The sequence below is a fragment of the Theropithecus gelada genome, chromosome 9 (genome assembly GCF_003255815.1).
Source record: "Theropithecus gelada isolate Dixy chromosome 9, Tgel_1.0, whole genome shotgun sequence".
Taxonomy (NCBI): Eukaryota; Metazoa; Chordata; class Mammalia; order Primates; family Cercopithecidae; genus Theropithecus; species Theropithecus gelada.
The window spans coordinates 21,531,076-21,538,846 of NC_037677.1; the positions used below are offsets into that span (position 1 = coordinate 21,531,076).

The 7,771-nt window shown below is 40.0% G+C and overlaps 1 pseudogene across 1 annotated transcript; it reads right to left on the bottom strand.

Annotated features, from left to right (window-relative positions):
• Positions 1 to 6,567: 6,567 nt before the first annotated feature.
• LOC112631548 lies at positions 6,568 to 7,371 on the bottom strand (annotated as a pseudogene). Its single transcript, XR_003121150.1, has one exon. The product of XR_003121150.1 is annotated as an oligosaccharyltransferase complex subunit OSTC pseudogene (transcript).
• Between the last annotated feature and the right edge of the window lie 400 nt (positions 7,372 to 7,771).

A 7,771-nucleotide genomic window follows, 5' to 3' on the forward strand; every position in this document is an offset into this window, starting at 1 on the left:
ATACCAAAACCTGGCAGAGATACAACAAAAAACATAAACTTCAGGCCAATATCCTTGATGAACATTAATACAAAAATTCTCAACAAAATACTAGCAAATAGAATCCAGCAGCACACCAGAAAGCTAATCTAGCATGATCAAGTAGGATTTATCCCTGGTATGCAAGGCTGGTTCAACATATGCAAATCAATAAACATGATTCATCACATCAACAGAACTAAAGACAAAAACCACATGATTATCTTCATAGATGCAGAAAAGGCTTTGGATAAAATTCAACATCCCTTCATATTAAAAACTCTCAACAAACAAGGTATTGAAGGAACATACCTCAAAATAATAAGAGCCATCTATGACAAACCTGCAGCCAAAATCATATTTAGTTGGCAAAAGCTGGAAGCATTCCCCTTGAAAACTGGCACAAGGCAAGGATGCCCTCTTTTACACTCCTATTCAACATAGTGTTGGAAGTCCTGGCTAGAGCAAACAGGTGGGAGAAAGAAATAAAGGGCATCCAAAAAGAAAGAGAGGGAAGTGAAACTATCCCTCTTTGCAGACTACATGATTCTATATCTAGAAAACCCCATAGTCTTACCAAAAGCTCCTTGAGCTTTTAAGCAACTTCAGCAAAATTTCAGAATACAAAATTAGCGTACAAAAATCACTGGCATTCCTATACACCAACAACAGCCAAGCCAAGAGCCTAATCAGGAACCCAATCCCATTAATAATTGCCACAGAAAGAAGAAAATACCGGGAATATAGCTAACCAGGAAGGCGAAAGATCTCTACAATGAGAATTATGAAACACTGCTCAAAGAAAACAGAGGTGACCCAAACGGAAAAACATTTCATGCTCATGGTTAGGAAGAATCAATATTGTTAAAATGATCATACTGCCTGCTATTCCTATCAAATTACTAATGACAGTTTTCACAGAACTGGAAAAAATGATTTTAAAATTCATATGGAACCAAAAAAGAGCCCAAATAGCCAAGGCAATCCTAAGCAAAAGAACAAAGCAGCAGGCATCATGCTACCTGGCTTCAAACTATACTACGGGGCTACATTAACCAGAACAGCATGGTTCTGGTACAAAAACAGACACATAGACCAATGGAACAGAATAGAGAGACCTGGAATAAGATCAAACACATACAACCATCTGATCTTCAACAAAGCTGACAAAAACAAGTGATAGGGAAAAAACTCCCTATTAAATAAATGGTTCTGGGATAACTGGCTATCCATATGTAGAAGATTGAAACTGGCCTCCTTCTTTACACCATATACAAAAATCAACTCAAGATGGATAAAAGACTTAAATGTAAAACCCAATACTATAAAAACCCTGGAAGACAACCTAGGCAGTACCATTCTGGACATAGGAAAGGGCAAATATTTCATGATGAAGACACCAAGAGCAATTGCAAGGAAAGCAAAAATTGACAAATGGGATCTAATTAAACTAAAGAGCTTCTGCACAGCAAAATAAACTATCAACAGAGTGAACAGATAACCTACAGAATGGGAGAAAATTTTTGCAGACTATATCTGACAAAGGCCTAATATCCAGCATGTACATGGAACTTAAGCAAATTTACAGGAAAAAAGCAAATCACCTCACTAAAAAGTGAGCAAAGGCATGAACACTTTTCAAAAGAAGACATATGTGCAGCCAACAAGCATATGAAAGAAAGTCACTGATTATTAGAGAAATACAAATCAAAACCACAATGAGGTACCGTCTTACACCAGTCAGAATGGCTGTTATTAAAAGTCAAAAAATGACAGATGCTGGCAAGGTTGTGAGAAAAGGGAACACTTATATACTGTTTTGGGAGCATAAATTGGTTCAACCGTTGTGGAAAGCAGTACGGCAATTCCTAAAAGGGCTGAAGACAGAACTACCATTTGACGCAGCAATCCCATTACTGGGTCTATACCCAAAGGAATATAAATCATTCTATCATAAAGACACATGCAAGCACATGTTCATTGCAGCACTATTTACAATAGCAAATAAATGAAATAAACACAAATGCTCATCAATGATAGACTGGATAAGAAAATGTGACACATGTACACCATGGAATACTATGCAGCCATAAAAAAGAACAAGATCATATCCTTTGCAGGAATATGGATGGAACTGCAGAGCCTTATCCTTAGCAAACTAACACAGAAACAGAAACAAATATCACATGTTCTCACTTGTAAGTAGGAGCTAAATGATGAGAACACATGGATACAGTGAGGGAAACAACAGATGAGGGGGCCTACTTGAGGGTGAAGGGTGCCAGGGGGAGAGGATCAGAAAAAGTACCTATTGAGTACTAGTCTTAGTACCTGGGTCATGAAATAATTTGTACAATAATCCCTCGTGACATGAGTTTATCTATATAACAAACCTGTACAATTACCCCTGAACCTAAAATAAAAGTTTTTAAAAAATTAATTTGGCCCAAACTGGTCACATGGCCAAGTTCAGAGTAAATGTGAGAGAAACACACAAAGGTGTGAGTATGGGAGGTGGGGTTCATTGGGAGCCCCAAAATACAGTGTACCTCATGGTGGTTCCCTAAAAACCCAACAGAGGAGTGAATGAGTGCTGGGCAGAGTTTTAAAAAATGTCTACTATGAGCTACTAAAGTTTTAACTTACGAGTTGTTTGTAATTCGGATAAAATGTTGAATTTTATTAAATCCTTCTTGGCCGGGCGCAGTGGATCACGCCTGTAATCCCAGCACTTTGGGAGGCCGAGACGGGCGGATCACGAGATCAGGAGATCCAGACCATCCTGGTTAACACAATGAAACTCTGTCTCTACTAAAAATACAAAAAATTAGCTGGGCGTGGTGGCAGGCGCCTGTAGTCCCAGCTACTCGGGAGGCTGAGGCAGGAGAATGGCGTGAACCCGGGAGGCAGAGCTTGCAGTGAGCAGAGATCACGCCACTGCCCTCCAGCCTGGGCGACAGAGTGAGACTCCGTCTCAAAAAAAAAAAAAATCAATCAATCAATCAATCCTTCTTTAGCACTTTTGAGTCGGTTATATAATTTTTTTCCTTTAGTTTATTAATATTGTTTCATAGTTACATAAATTCATTTAAAAAATTAATTCATTTAAAATTTGGACTATTATTTCATGCCTGGATGGAACTTTTTAATCATAATATATTATGTATTATAGGATTCAATTTTCTAATAACGTATTTATGACTCTTGCATTTAAGATTATAAATAAGATTAGGGGATTTCAGTTCCTCTGGGAGGCTGCTGGTGGCTCTGATACTGCAGCTTCTGTTGCGTGGGACCTGCTGTGGCTGCCTGAATCATATAGAGGATGCCAGGACAGAAGGAAGCTGGAAATGGACATCAGTGGGCTTTGAGAATGTGGCTGTGAACCTCACCCACGAGGAGTGGGCTTTGCTGGGACCTTCCTGGAAGAATGTCTACAGAAATGTAATGCTGGAAGCCTTCAGGAATCTGACCTTTGTAGTAATCAAATGGAAAGACCATTTGAAAATCTGTCCCAAAATCTTGGGAGAAAGCTAAGAAATCATATGGTGGAGAGACTCTGTGGATGTAAAGAAGGAGTCAATGTGGAGAAACCCTCAGCCAGAAAGCAGATTGTCATCTGAACAAGAAAATTCGTACTGGAGGCCAAGCGTGGTGGCTCACGCCTATAATCCCAGCACTTTGGGAGGCCGAAATGGGCAGATCACGAGGTCAGGAGATCGAGACCATCCTGGCTAACCCAGTGAAACCTCGTCTCCACTAAAAAAATACAAAAAAAATTAGCCAGACGTGGTGGCGGGCTCCTGTAGTCCCAGCTACTCGGGAGGCTGAGGCAGGAGAATGGCGTGAACCCGGGAGGCAGAGCTTGCAGTGAGCCAAGATAGCGCCACTGCACTCCAGCCTGGGCGACAGAGCGAGACACTGTAAAAATAAATAAATAAATAAAAGAAAAAAGAAAGAAAAGGAAAAACTCTTACTGGAGTAAAACCACGCAAAGGTAGTGTGTGTGGAAAAGTCTTTGTACATCATTCATTCCTTCATAGTTACATGAGCTCACTCTGAACACAAACAATATGAGTGTGCTGGGGAATATGGAGAAAAGCCTCACGAACACAAACAATGTGGGAAAGCCTCCATTTCTCCCAGAAGTGGTCCAAGACTCATGGTAGTACCCACTAGAAAGGGATGTTATAAATGCAAGCTATGAGGCAAAGCCCTTAATTTCCCTATTTATTTCACAATGAACTCACACCGGAAAGAGGTTCTATAAATGTAGAGAAATTGTGAGAGTCTTCACTGTTTTCCTTTACTTTCTTTTTTTTTTTTGAGATGGAGTCTTACTCTGTTGTCCAGGCTGGAGTGCAGTGACACGATCTCGGCTCACTGCAAGCTCCGTTCCCCAGGTTCACGCCATTCTCCTGCCTCAGCCTCCCCAGTAGCTGGGACTACAGGTGCCCGCCACCACGCCCGGGTAATTTTTTTTGTATTATTAGTAAAGACGGGGTTTCACCGTGTTAGCCAGGATGGTCTCAATCTCCTGACCTCCTAATCCACCCGCCTCGACCTCCCAAAGTGCTGGGATTACAGGCATGAGCCACCGTGCCCGGCCTTTACTTTCAAATACATGAAAACATTCACACTGGAGAAAAATGCCATGAATGTAAACACTGTGGGAAAATATTTGATTGCCCCAGTTGCTTTCCTTTTAATTTTTAATTTAATTTAATTATTTTTTTGAGTCTGTCACCCAAGCTGGAGTGCAGTGGCACAATCTTGGCTCACTGTAACCTCTGCCTCCTGGGTTCAAGCAATTATCCTGCCTAGCCTCCCAAGTAGCTGGGATTACAGGTGTGCACCACCACATCTGGCTAATTTTTGTATTTTTAATAGAGATGAGGTTTCGCCAGGTGAAACCAGGTCAGACTGGCCTTGAACTCCTGACCTCAGGTGATCCATCTGCCTCGGCCTCCCAAAGTGCTGGGATTAAAAGATGTGAGCCAATGCGCCTGGCACTAGTTCCTTTCAAATACATGTTAGAACTCACACTGGAGAAAACCCTTACAAATGCAAACACTGTGGTAAAGCATTCATTTCTTAAACTTACCTTTGGACATATGAAATCAGAATTCATGTTCTCGAGAAATCTCATGAGTGTGGGGAATATGGGAAAAGATGCAATTGTTCCAGTTTCCTTTGAAGACACAAAAAACGCGTAGTGCAGGAAACCTTCACGAATGTAAAAAATGTGGTGAAGTCTTTAGATGTCCCACGTCCCTTCAAGCATAAGAAAGAACTCATATTGGAGAAAAACCCTATGAATGTAATACTTGGGGCAGAACCTTTAATTATCCCACTTCCTTTTGAAGACATGAAAAAACTCATACTGGAGAAAAATGCTATGAATGTAAAAGGTGCGGTAGGACCTTTGGGTGGTGCAGTTCCCTTGGAAGACGTGAAAGAACTCACACTAAAGAAAAGCCCTGTGACTATAAACAAGGTGGGCAAGTCTTCAGTTTTTAAAATTACCCTTGACTACAGGAAATAACTCATTTTGCCCAATGCAGTCAGTACTTTGAGAGACTGAGGCAGGAGGATCATCTGAGACCAGCGGTTTGCGACCAGCCTGGACAACATAACAAATCCTTGTGTCAAAAATAAAATAAAATAAAATAAAGGAAAAAAAATTAACTGGGTGGGGTGGTATGTGCTGGTAGTTTTAGGTACTCAGAAAATGGAGGCAGGAAGATTGCTTGAAGCTGAGAGATGGAGGTGACAGTGAGCCATGATCACATCACTGAACTCCAGCCTGGGCAACATAGCAAGACTCTGTCCACCCCTCCCCCCCAAAAAAAAAAAAAAAAAAAAGAAAAGAAAAGAAAAAAGAAAGGACTGTCATTTATACAGGAGAGAAATCCTGTGGATGTACAGAATGTAGGAATGCAATCAATTTTCCCAGTTTTCTTTGAAGACATGAAGAGACCCACCCTGGAAAACAATTCAAAGAATATAAAAAGTGTAATAAAGGCTTCAGATGTCCCGGTTCCATTCAAAACCATAAAAGGACTCACATTGGAGAAAAACCACCTAAATGTAAAACATATGGTAAAGTATTTAATTTTCCCACTTGCTTTCTAACATGGCAAAGGGCTCTGGAGAAAAACCCTATGAATATACAGAATGTGGGGATGCTTTCCTTGCTGTCATCTCCATTCAAAGACACAGCGCAATGCATGTTGGAGATGAACATTATAAAATAGAAGAATGAATGCTGGGTGGAAGCCTTAGTAGTATGGAAAATACGGGAAAGTTTTTCATTTTTTTAATTAGAAAAAGTATTTATTTCTGCTCCTTTCATACATCTTACTGTTCAGGAAACAGTCTTACATACATATCTGAAATAATCTACCATCACACACTCTAGTTAAATGCCAAGCACCATAGGTAAAGCTGATCAGCTGTCTACAGTTCTCAGCCTATGGAATCTTGCTTCTGGATTTTATGTTAATTTCTGAAAATCAGAAATGTCATCTCCAAAAAATGTTTAGGAGGTTGTAAAAAACAATCAGTTTATTTGGTATTATAATTGTAGATATGGAGTATATTTTCTTTAAGAAACGAAAAACTAAAAAGAAAATGCCACTCAACATTGTTGGTATAGCAACAGGTCAGCAGGAAAAAAAATACTGTGATAAACTTGTCTCTTTAATACCAAGAAGAAATTCTAGTCCAAGCTTCAATACATTTCCTGTTTTTTCACTAGATATTTCTTTTACTGCTGCTTTTCATTCTTTTCCACATTTCATATTAGAGGATTGGTACAGCCTTTAAAACTTCATTGACAGGAGAAAATCCAGTATCCACTAATTTCTTCTCAAAGGCACTCTAACCCATCAGATAGCCCGGCAGTTTCATTCTCATGAATACTCTAGCCATGAAAAAACTCAGTAGGACACAGACGAATCCAATGAACAGAAGAAGAAATCTATTGAGTTTTGGGATATTTGGTGCATTCGATCGGTCCAGGATTATGAAACCTAAACCTCCCATTGTAAATAGGAAGCTGGATGCAAGTCCTTCCATAATATATTGTCCATTTACTCTGTAGGCCAAGAAAGCTACTGGCCTCTGATGCCCATGTTCATCAGTCATAGAGCCAATACTTGGAGGTTCAACAATAACATCATAAATTATTTTTCCAGTGATGAGGAAGTAAGACACCACCACCAGAGCATACACAGTCATGGCCGATGGCATGTGCAACCAGGGCGGCTTCTTCAGCTTCAGGTTGGGACATTCAAGCACTAAGAACGGGACATGGTACAAAGTCTCCATGTTGGTGGCAGCAAGGGCAAGTTTTCCATTTAAATAATTACTTTAAAAATCTTGTGAAAACTCCTGCTGGAAAGAAATCCTACAAATGTAAGTACTTTGGAAAACCTGATGTAAAGTAATTATCGTAAAAGGCTCAAAACTCCAACAAGAATGAATTATTATACAAAGTAATCACTATATGGTATTTATCAGTGGCTCATTTTAAAGAGGATTTCTGGATGATGGATTTCTACTTTTTTTTTTTTTTTTTTTTTGAGACAGAGTTTCACTCTGTTGCCCAGGCTGGAGTGCAGTGGCGCCATCTTGGCTCATTGCAACCTCTGCCTCCTGGGTTCAAGTGATTCTGCCTCGGCCTTCCAAGTAGCTGGGACTTCAGGCGCCTGCCACCACGCCTGGCTAATTTTTATATTGTTAGTAGAGA